This window comes from Monodon monoceros, unplaced genomic scaffold (genome assembly GCF_005190385.1).
Source record: "Monodon monoceros isolate NGI ecotype Baffin Bay Population unplaced genomic scaffold, NGI_Narwhal_1 Super_Scaffold_12, whole genome shotgun sequence".
Lineage (NCBI taxonomy): Eukaryota > Metazoa > Chordata > Mammalia > Artiodactyla > Monodontidae > Monodon > Monodon monoceros.
In genome coordinates, this window is record NW_021703768.1 from 71,273,783 (window position 1) to 71,286,055 (window position 12,273).

Here is a 12,273-nt window from a genome sequence, read left to right on the forward strand (position 1 = left end):
ATTTCTGGTCATAAATTGTCTTCCAACAAGTTTTCCTTCTATTATGTAGAATACTATGCTCCCAAAGCAAGTTTTTTTTAATTGTTATTTTCTAATAAAGAGACACACTCCATACTGGTGGGAATCTGTGCATTTATCTTTACTTTTAATTTTCCTAAACCCTCTTTTTTTTTTATTCCATTTTTACATAGAAATTTGCAAGTGTAAAGACACAGTGTGAGCAAAATTTTATATCTCTTTTAAGGTATTCTAGTGTTTAAATGAAACGGTTAGTCCTTTTGCAATTTGTTCATCAGGCATTTGCGGATGAGCTCAGCTATATAATTTCCAGGCCTACAAAATGGAAGCTCTGCTACTCCGCCTATGTTTTTCACTTGGAATAAGAGTGGATATAAAGTGAATATATAAACTGGACCTGAAGGTAATAAACTTATTAAAACTTAATAAGATATTGTTATGGTCAAAGAAAACCTGCTAGTGTGTGCCACAAATCCACTCAGATGAAACATCTCATTCACTGGAACTTCCTATCTTATTATAATAATGCACAGAAAATTAAACACATAAATATTAATTTTATGTATCACAGAAGATGTAGGCAATGAAAATGCAATGTTTACATTTATGGGTGACTCATTAGTGTTTTATTGTGTGAAACACTAGGAGGCATCAGTTGGGTAAAAAAGGACTTCAAATTTTAAAGAAGCAAGAAATTACTGTAGAGTTGGATGCGTAAAGAGTAGGGGTTTTCAAAATGTTATTATGTAAACCAAAACTTTATTCTCTGAAATAATCTCTCTGAAAACAGCATATCTTGTAAAGAATGACCTTTATAAAACGTGCATGAAATAGATATAATTTGACCAATAAACACCTATCAAGATCTATTTCAAATGTATGGATTCATTAACTATGTAATTCCACATTTTTGTGAAGAATATATTTGGTAACAGAATAACATAATGGCTATTGACTACCATGCATTTTCTGCTTGGTTACTCAATACCATGAGAGTATCTTTTATTTCTGGCAAATTCTGTTTTGTGCTCTCTACAATGCCTCTGAAAATGTTTACTGCAATTAAGACGTATAATAATAACTTTCATATAGCATCCAGAACTTTAAGTCTGTTCAGAAGGAAGTGATGGAACTTAAAATGAAAGCAATGAGGATGTATATAAGAAGTACGTTTTCTCTTATTTCACTATTGAAAGCCTGTCATTTGAAAACTGAGTTTTCTACTGTTTGAATGGCTCTTCATAATGATGAAGCAACAGGGTCGTGGTATACTTATCTAGCAATCATTTGAAATTGGAGTGTCTTGCCGTTCCTCAACAATCAGCTTTTATCTTTGACCTATCAAAATAACATGTGAACTGCATAATCCGCCTTTTGTAAGGTGCACAGACTCTGTTGTCGCTCCTGGTTTTGTGAATCGCCTCTGTAATCTGGTTTGATTTCCTAAAGATGACAGATCTCGGTGAACAGTCAGGCTTTACTGAGTGCAGGGCAGTCCACGCGCCCATGAGATTAAGGTACAGTGCGAGGACGGGATCTTAATCACCTACCCTTCCACGTGCAGCACACAGACTGAGCACCAGTGATGAAATCTTTTCATTATGTCCAGGCAATCAGTGCATTCATAAAATGAATATGTGCATTTTTATAAGTTTTAGATATTAATTTGTGTGGTGTTTTCTCAGAGGATGTGCTTTGGAAAAAAAAAGTAGAACTTTATTAATAGTCTCTTTAAAGTCCACTCTGTGATCCTTAATTGCATATGAAATTCTTCCATGTTGTTCTGAATCGTGTCCCTGAAGCCAGGGTTCTCTGTTTAATAACTATTTTTTTGTTGTTATGAAGCACAAGTGTTGCTGCACAGATATTTCCCCATTTTTGTCACTTTCTGAGATTTCATAGACTCAAAATATACCGCACGTAGAGTTGGGAAATAAACCCACAAAATATACTACAATAAACAGAAGAAAGTTTTGAAATATAATGTTAACATATGCCGAGCAGTTATTTAGCTCAGTTTTTTATAGAAGAAGTTTAAATACAATAAATCACTTATTGGAAAGATATGGTTGTAGTGTTATGCAATTTATTGATTTGGTAAAGTGAGGGCCAAGGAAGACACTCACAGACATCTGAAAAATATAAAACATGATGCTTTTCCAGGATTCAATTTTGAATCATTAGATAGCCCTTTTCCCTAATGGAATGAACCCCTTCCCCCAAATTTTGAAAATTGAATATGTTTACAAAGAAGAAAAGAGGCAAGGTAAAGTCCTTGTTATTTAAATTTCATGTATTTAATGTTGAGATGTTTTTGTTCTGAAAAGTTAACATATATGATTGCATACTTTTAAAGCATGAACAGCTCAGGAAAGCTGGAAAATTGACTCATTATAAAGTGCTCATTTGTTACTTAAATCCCAGAAACAGATTAAAATTTAATAAAAGTTACATCTTTAATATTCTCTTTCACTATATTCCACAGCAATCAGAATGTAAATAGAGTAATTAATGAATGAGGTAACATACTGTCTTTAGTAAGAAGTCCGGAAAATATGCCACAAATACTCCAAAGCCGTGTGAATTACATTAGTAAAAAACAGATTTTTATAAAGTTTAGTAAAACCTGAAGTAAGGATAACTGCCAACTATTGTCTCCTTAACTCGACTAGGGGACCATATCTTAAACAAACGTTGAGTTTAAAGTGTGTTTTGATGAAAACTTTTAGATTTGAGTTAGAAGTCTAATACATAGCCAAATATACTTTCCTACAAAGAGAATGAGATACTTAGTTTTAGAGATTTTTTTTCCCTCTTGAGATAGGACATTAGACATGTACATCTTTTACCTGTCAAGTTCTGAATCTACTTGCTTTAGAACTACCTCTTTAACTTAATAAATAATTTCATGCACATACTGGAAGACAAATATATGGTTTATTAACTGCTTTATATTCAACCAAAACTCCTTGTGCCATATTGGTACATACTCAACGTTTTCAAAGACTGGCCAAAACTGATATTATTTTTAAAATTAAATAAGATGTTTTAGTTTCAAATTGGAGATTGTCAATCTCTTTAAAGCTAAAATTAGTATGCATACAGAGGTTAAATGGGGTTCACAGGTGGTCACATTTCCACGTCCTACCAAGTCTCTAGGGATTGGAGTTATTATATTCTACATAAACATCTTTACTCTGCAACCGCAATTCTATTGCAAGGTGCCAGTGAAAAAGAGGCTGGTCACTCTTTTTGACTGGTATAATGAGGTAGCTAGAGTTCCTTTTACAGCACTTAGAAAATACAGGCAGTCACTAACTATTTCACAAGACAGTTACTATTAGAGTTAGTATCAGATTCACAATAGTAAAATGCACTTTGTGTCAAAGCAATTCTCCACTGAGGACCGTTAAAGAACTGGCAGAGAGCCTGATTCTGCTTTATACTGTCAGCATTTACATATAAAGGAATTTTATACAAAAGACACACATTCCTAAAATGTGAAGAAAGAGGGCTTTTCTCCCAAAATGGTAACTAGTGGACCTAGAATAGTCTCAGACATGTTTCAGACATACAATTTCCTTTAAGAATGAATAGCCATATTCTGGGAAGGAGATAACACTAACATTAAATTTAAATACTTGCATAATATTTAATAACACAATGAACAATGTGCCATGTCTACATATACTTCCTTTGTGCCAAACTTTATCACTGAGTTTGGTAACTTTCATCCAAAGTCCAAACAGAAGGCAATTTAAGTGACTTAACCTTATTTGTTTTTAAACAGCTATGTATTTGACTTGACATAAAGAGCAATGCACATACTGAAATCCCAACAAGAATTGTGAAATGTGTAGACTACCATGGCCAGTGTATTACTTTTTGTCTACACCAGTTAAGAAGCCCTCTATCAAGCCAGCACTTTGGTAATGGAAGGAGATGCACAAAGGTATACTCTGACAGACAGCCATGCTTTAGCTCAAACTAATCCCAAGATTTAGTGGCTCAGAAGCATAACCCAAAGCAAATCAGTCTTTAGTGGGACCCATAGGAGCATCTTTCCACAGTGAACTAACAGCTAAATCTTAAGGCATGTACTTCAAGGTCACGGAACATTCTGTGAAATATTAAAGTCCACCAGGCTCCACATGCTCCACCATATCAAACATGCTAATGATGTGAACTAACTTCATGAAACTTTAAACACACTGATGTGACAAGAACGAGTCAGGAGTGATTTCAATAACTGATGGCAAACAGATAGGACTATCTAAAAAGTTACTTTCAGCAACACACAAGGAAATCATGGAATCTAAGAAAAGAACGCACAACAAGCCTCAACTTCAAGCCTTCAAAGAGGCACAGCGATAGACCCAGTGCCGTGGAATATAATGATGCAGATTTCAGAGACAATACCCCGGCTATTTCTATTTCCTGGAGAAATGTCAGAGGTACTTACATGAAGGAAGAACCGATCAGATTAGTCCTTGGGATATTTTCCTTTCTTAAGAGAGAGACAGAAAAAAACAAAAACAAAAACAAAAAAACACAACAACAACAATAATCTTTACTTCGTCCAGCCTTGAAGTGCTTCTCCACCTGATTCAAACATGCAGTCACGGCGACCCACACAGAACCTTCAAAGTCAATCCAATAGCAGCCCGAAGATGTCTGGGTGTACGCGTGTGCTCAAGTGTCTGACTGCGAGCAGAGCGAGCAGAGAGCTGGAGACGATGTGTGTGTGTGTGTGTGCGCGTGTGTGTGTGTGTGTGCGCGCGCGCGCGCGGAAGGAGCGCGCGCGGGGGAGGCGCGCTCGGGGCCGCGCATTCGCGCGCGCCGAGGCCGCTCCAAGCAGCAGGAGGAGGGGGAGGAAGGGGAGGAGGAGGAGGAGGAGAAAGTGGCTCTCAGCGGCCCGCAGGATTAAAAGTAACCAGACTCGTCCAGAAAACTGCGTCCAGGAAGGAAGTGACAGAAGACGAATGGGAAAAGGCGAGCCGCTCTCAGCCTTTGAAACATCGCGTAAAAAAGGCGGGGGGCGGGGGGAGTGGAAGGATGTTGGGAGGGGAGGCGGGGGTGGCAGAGAAAACGGAGCACGCGGCTTGGGGTTCTAAGCAGCACATCCCATGAAGTGCCTCTTGCCTTCTTGTCCTTTATTTTATTTTGTCCTTGCCTTTGCCTTTGCCTCGCGCTGCCTTCTTCCTCTCTCTCCCTCACAATCCCAAACCGTTGACTCTCTCTCTCAGGAGCTGGAGAAATCATCAGTTTCACTCTTGCAAAAGGGGGGCGGGACCAGACCTCGGAGCATTTTAATAAAACAAACATAACAGCAGTTCCCTCCTCACCCCTCCCGTCTCAACTAGATTGATAAATTACTCCACTACACTACTTTAATTATGTATATGGTATGCAGAATAAATCACTGAACATCAGTACCTCAATCAAGCACTTTTAAATGATAATTGCATCTTGGTGAATCAATCTTTCCATTCCTGACATTTTGCTAATTTTAGTTTTACGGTGGGGTAATGGCACATGCCATACGCAAACCTAATGACAATTCTTTATTGCTCGAAATGAAGACAACGCCGCGAGCGGCGGCTCCCTGCTCATTGCCGGCGCCGCCGAGGACGCTCGGAGAACCGAGTCTCCGGCTGCTGCGCGCTCGCTCCCCGGGGACGCTGCGAGCCAGCCTGCAGGAAAGTCCTTCTAAAGTCGGGATCTTTCCTCTGACCAATAGGAGCGCGACCCTAATAGTTGCTCTTGTGACTCCCCCCCCACCCCTAGTTTGGAGACGCGTTAACCACTTCGTTCTTCCACCGGTCCGAGCGCTCCTCCGTTACTCACGCGTAAAAGCCCCAGTCCAGGATGTCTGCAGCACTCGATTCCAGCGCGCTTTTCCTTCACGCCCAGAATACGCGGGTTTCGGCCCTGAGAGGCTGGAGGGCTAGAAAGGGAGCCGAAACGCTTCTCAAGTGTTAGTAATGTACAAAATAATAAAAGGATTACCAGTATTTGAACTCTCGACTTCATCTCCGGGCCATGAACTTTCTAATCAGGTTGGAAATATTTACCGAGGCGGCAGCTTCCTCGGAGATTTCCCCCTCCCTTCTCCCACAATATCTCTTCCACACCTTACTGGATTTTATCCAAGGCATTAACATGTAAACTAAACCAACTTCCCAAATGCATTAGGCTTCCCTATCCGATAGCTGATGACTTCACTTATCCTGAAGAGTTTCAGCTGCACAGGAAGCAGCAATAGAGACTGATAAGGAAGATACTTATATTAAGGTTTAAGCCCAGTGAATACTTTTCCTTATCAAAAAGAAAAAAGGTTAATATTCAAGATTTAGGAAAGGCTACTAGGGATTGAGCACCTCCCCTCCCTATCCAATTACACCACGCCCAATAAAGCCAAAGATAAAATATACCAACTAGTACACAAACCATGAAAAGATAAGATTACATGCCAGTAGAACTACAGACTATATAAAATGTTTAAACCAAATTAAAAATTTTTAATATTGTGAAAAGAAGAAGAGAAAATACATTGGGGAAATAAAAATACTGAATGTACCAGAGTACACAATAGTAGTATACTGAAATATCTAGCTAATTAAAGCTATTTCCTCACTTTAAAAAAATTCCTCTCAGCACTATGTGTTTAACTCAATGACTAGTTCCATTTCCCGTTAAATTCTGCACTGTGCCTCCAGACTATTTTAATGCATGAGGGCAGTGTGAATCAAAAAGCCTCCTTCTTCATTATAGGGGCTATTTGATCTGAGTAGCTTTTCTCAGAAGAGTGGGCTCAACATTTAGGTGTCTGCCCCAAGGCTTCACTTGAAAGGGGAAGGTTGATTTTACAGGCAAGTACAACTAGATCTGAATAATCTTCAGGCTTCTGGCTCATCTCCATTGTGACTATCAGCCCCGAATCGATGAATCTTTTGCCATTGTTATAGGAGAGCATGGCAAACTGTCACAAAGCAAAAACTATCTGAAATACTATTATTTCTTGCAGATTAGTATCTACAATATATTTGTTTGCCTGTTTGCTTTTCATCTGGTGAGTTTGCTACTACCATGAATTCATTTCAATAATATGGCAGAGATAATCTGTATCAGGTTTTCATTTAAGGTACAACTTCAAAAAAAAATCCAAAAATTTAAAGGTGCATTGACATTTTGAATACTAAGATATGTCTATACAGGGTGGAAGTTAATTTTTCAAGATTCACAAACGTCCTGACAAAGCAAATTGTTTGTAGGAACATTTGTTTATTGCCATAATGTCTGAAATTAACATAATGAATTGTAACAGCTTATTTTACATGAGCAAATAAGACATAGGCAATACATGACTCTTACCACAGTACTCTTTAGTTTTATTTTCCTTCAAAAAGAAAACTGTTTTACTTTTAACATTTTTAAGAATTATTTAATAATAAACATTATAACAAACCCATAACTATCAATGATAATACAAGCATTCAAATGTATGTATAACCCCACATTGTGGATAGTTTGAAAACAATTTAGATCTGGATTATATCACAGTTGGCCTTTTAAAATATAAGATATTCCCCTCAGCAGATTTAGCTTCTTAATTATGTGTGACCTAAGTTAATATTAGCATTTGTTTCCCTCCCATGAGCCTTTATAGTTGAAGTGGAACAGAAGTGTGCAGAAATATACAATAGAAAAAAGCCGCCTGAGACTTAAAATTATTCACTGGTAATCCACAAAGTGGTTAATCCAAGACATGCTTTGTGTTCATCTTTAAATACTTCTGAATTTTTCTTTTTTTTTAAACCAAAATCATCCTGATCCTGGCCACCAAATGGTACTTGGCTAGGATGAGAGTATTTTCTGGTGTCGGGAGAAGCATGTACTAGGTGTTAGGAGGCCTGGATTCTCTGGTTCAAGATTTGTGCCCAACTAACGAGCGTGTCCTTTCTGGGCTTCAGTTTGCTTACGCGTTAAATGATTTCTCCAATCTATTCCAGTTCTACGATTGGAAAGTAGAAAATTCTTATACCCTTTAAGCCAATTGGAAGCTAGTGGCCTACCCTGTTAAATAAAAGGTGACACTTCCTGTAAGAGAAAATGATGTCTGGGACTGATGTACTATTTAAACCAGCTTTTTTTCTTCCCAATCACCAAATATTTCCTTCATTAAATAAGTATCATAAGTGCTTTATTAAACATGTAAATACATATTAACTTGTTTTTTTCCCCCCAAAGAATCATTTAGCAATATATTTAACTAAAGTGCCACAGAAGTTACAGAGAGCATGACTCAGGATTTAACTCTAGGGAAAGCTCATTTCTAATTTCTGTTCAGGGTTGCATATCATCTTACTCCACCCTCCACTTCTTACTACTTCCCTACATTAAATCAGCAGTCTACCTGTGCTCTGGGTCTGCCTGCTTTTAAGCTTGGCCCACGCTGGGTGTAGCTCTTGAAGTGAGCTTTAAAAAATTATTCTAAAGTAAGCTGGGGCGGTTGCCACAGCAACCCACCCTAAAATGAAGAAAGTCTATAGATTAATCTACCCCTCAATATTATTCAACTGTATAGTATCTGTTCTTCAGCCAGAATACTTTCAACACAAACATGATAACTGAACTTATAGGTTCAGATATAAAAAATAGTAAGATACAAATTCCAAGAGCATAAAAAAATGTTGTATCTTTTTATAATTACAGTAGAGATGACATACAAAACTTCCCCTGAAATGGATTAATTGTAAAACAGACTTGCAAAGGTATGCCCTGAAAGGTGACATGAGAGCTTTAAGCAAAATGGTATAGTATTGCTATATGATAAGTCACCTAATGGTTATGCAAGACAATATCACTTTTATACATGTTAACATTATAAGTACTTAATGACAAAGAGTTTGTGGCAGTTTTACCTTTATGAATTAACTTTGTGATGGATGATAACAAACGTGAAGCACTTACCACATACACATACAGTCATTTGCCTTCCATTCTTCACTTCATCTCTTCATAGAAGTTACTTCACAGTTTGCAACTCTTCTTTGGCACCTTAAAATGCATAAGTACAAGGTAAATAGTTAAAAAAATTTTTTTAAAGAATGTTGATACCAAAATACATTCAGATTAATTTATTTCTAAAACTTCTAATCTGAACTAACATTAATGTTAATTCTAATTTTAAACCAAATGAACGTGTATTGAATATAAAATAATTAAAATGATCATTAATTGTGATAATACCTATAACCTGTAAAATAAATAGTGCCAAATAGTTAAATTTCAAAAATTCTTTAGGTACGGCCTCAGTCCATGCACAGTATACACCATATGGACTGCTTGTGATTGAGAATCTGCAATATAAAAAGGATTTGTTATTCCAAGCCAAGGTTTAATCATATCCTTTATCTCATATCTAAAGATCCTATATTTATCTTTATTTTTGTATATTTTAATATCTGATGAAGAATTACAAGGAAGAAAGTCAAATCCATCATATTTCAAGCTAACAAAATTTGTCTAGTTGGGATACTGAAGTTGCAACTAAAGTTGCTGAAAGGGCTTTTTTATATGCTTAAAAGCCAATTTTAATACTTTGGGATTAAGGATGTGAATTCAGTACACTTAATGAATTCTATTACCAATAATACCTGATCCTTCCAAGGAGTGTTTAACTGTACTGAGTACAGACAAGGGCTCTTGTGTTCTAGTCTCCGTTTGAAGCCAGCTTTCAATGACTTTGAACACACAAATGGACTTTTCCTTGGTTTCAGAATGGTCTAGTCCTCCCAACCTTGAGACATATCAGACCATGAAGGTCAATAACCATTTTCCCATTTGTATTAGCAAGAAGACTTTTCATAGTCAAGAGTCATTAAGACTTACAAATCCTCTATATTTGGGTTGACATTCTTAAGTTTATTTTTATTTTTAAGTTGCTTCACAGTCAAGGAGAAATGAAGAATTTTGGCCACTTTTATTTTAGGGGTGTTAGGTGAGTTTAGTCTTTTAGACTCAGGCCCACAGTGAGTTAGTCTCAACTTGGTAGTCAGTACTAGGTGACCTGGTGAATTACCATTCTCCCAGCTCTGCTTGGTTTTACAGTCTATTAAGCAGGAATCATAATACACATCTCCCAGGGCCTTTTCACCTTACAGAAATGCAATCTTCATGAAATAATGTCTGAAAGCTATGTTAAAGCTTTTTAAAATGCCACTACAAATTACATTTCTTCCTTTTCCTGGATCAGTATGCCCAAATAAGGCTTGATCACTAATTTTCTTGCGAATGTGTAGCTCATTAAAAAGTATCCATATGCATGGCTAAATTTAATAGACTTTACCTTTTATTTACAAAATTGTTAAATGTTCTTCAGAACATTGATTCTAACCCATTTCTTGAAATATCACAGAACCCTTCAATTCAAAGAAAGGATTTTCACACTTCCCCTTTTAACTGTTTTTTCTAGATACCTCTATGTGTGTGCCCTTTAATTTCAAAAGATCTTTACATGGGATCGGGGTAGGCATGGGGGTTAAAAATACCGCCCTGCATTTTGGCGCCCACTCCTTTGTCTGGGAAGAACAAGGCTGGGATTCAGTCCGGACAGCCCCTTTTAAAGACCCAGACCCGGGACGCCTCTAGTTTCAGCAGCTCAGTCCGCTGAGTTATTGACTGCGGGCAGCAGCAGTCCCTCAGGTTGATTTGTGTGGAAAGTGAATCCTCGCTGGCTAGGCGTTCAGCAGAGGCGCAGCAGCCGCAAAGCCAGCCAATTATTGCCGGTCCTCCCCTCTAACACCGCTCTCACCACCTATACCCTCCTTTCTGTGTCGGTCTCCACTTACCCCCACCCACTTTTCCCCGCGCGGACGGAGCTGAGCGGGGGCTCCCTCCCGGGAGCGTGTCTAGAGCTCGGAGGCAGCTGGTAGGGGGTGAGTGCGCCACGTGCGAGCGCCCCAGGCGAGGAGGAAGCGGGCTCTGGCCCTTGTGGGGGCCTGCTGGGCCTGGGCGCGCGGAGGGGAGGCCGAGCTGCCTCGGCGGGGCGTGCACCGGGTGGCGTCTATAGCGGGGAAGTCACCGCTTGGGAGCGGGTTGGCGGGGGAGGCAAACGGCCGGTGGCTTGGCGAGGAGGCCGCGTGGCGGGCTCCCGGGAACGGAGGAGGACGCAACGGTGGTGGGTGGGTTTTGGAAACGGGCGGTGACGGCGTCAGGGGAGGTGCCCTACTGGTCTGGTGGGGGGACCTGGAGGATATTTACCCTTGGTTGGCGAAAGACGACCCCGCAACTCTGGGCGCAAGCGCCGAGCCACGCACAGAGTGAGCCCACCCACGCACGTGCACAAAGCGCTGGCACGCTGTCGGCGCCCGGCGGCACAGGCGGCCCGAGCGCTCCGCCGCAGCACTTCGCAAGCCTGGGAGAGCGAGGGGGTGGTGCGCGCAGGTCGGGCCGCCGCCTGGGTCCAGCGCCAGCCAGCCTGCTTTCTCACCTGGCACACCGGGAGGAAGGGACGGGGGTCCACGAGCTTGATTTATTAGCCCAAGCTCTCGGGGGGTCCATAGGACTGTTTTAAAAAACCAGCAAACAACCGTTTGCTCTAGCAGTGAAGCTCCCTCAGTGGATATGTACGCATCTTGGCTAGAGAAAGGCCACAAACTACAAGGAGAAATGGGATACGAGGGAGAAAACCCAAAAAATCCCCCAAATTTCCTTTCCTCTTCCATCGCTCTTTATTGGTTTGCACGTGAGAACAGTACGGGGATCTCTTGCTAAATTATCAGCACGAAGTGGAAATGCCTGTGCTGTGTTTCTGTCTGTGGAGCTCTGGGAAGATTAGTGCTCCAAAGGCGTAGTGCTGTACCTGGCTGAATAAATCAAAGATGTAGAATGTTTATCTTGTCATGTTCTTGAAGCTATAAGCTGCTACCAATATGGCAGCCCCTGGCCACATTGTGGTTCTTTGAGTTAAATAAACTTAAATAAAATTTAAAATCAGTTCCTCAGATACACTAGTCACATTTCAGGAGCTCAATAGCCACAGGCGGCTAGTGGCTACCTTATTTGACTGCCCGATTTTAACGTTTCCGTCATGACATAGAGTTCTGTTGGCATGTGCTGCTATAGAATTTCAAATGAATATGGTTTAAAAAAGAAAGAACCTGCTTTATGATACCAGTAAATTTTAGGACACTCTTGGCATTTGTATTTCTTGGCACTAGTGTGAAAAGTTGTAAAGTCAGAATTTCAGTA

General features: G+C 39.7%; 1 protein-coding gene across 19 annotated transcripts in view; it reads right to left on the reverse strand.

The window, feature by feature from the left end:
- The window catches only part of MEF2C (myocyte enhancer factor 2C), a 155,228-nt gene extending 144,251 nt beyond the window's left edge, over positions 1 to 10,977 (reverse strand). For 6 of the 19 annotated variants that reach the window (XM_029217836.1, XM_029217832.1, XM_029217807.1 and 3 more), the window contains exon 1: positions 4,481 to 4,726. The gene's annotated coding sequence lies outside the window, so the exon portion shown is untranslated. Of the gene's footprint in view, positions 1 to 4,480; positions 4,890 to 5,191; positions 5,260 to 5,865; positions 5,988 to 6,027; positions 6,146 to 8,991; positions 9,079 to 10,871 lie in introns of those variants that run through there. The other 13 variants (XM_029217829.1, XM_029217830.1, XM_029217819.1 and 10 more) reach the window with 11 other exon arrangements.
- Between the last annotated feature and the right edge of the window lie 1,296 nt (positions 10,978 to 12,273).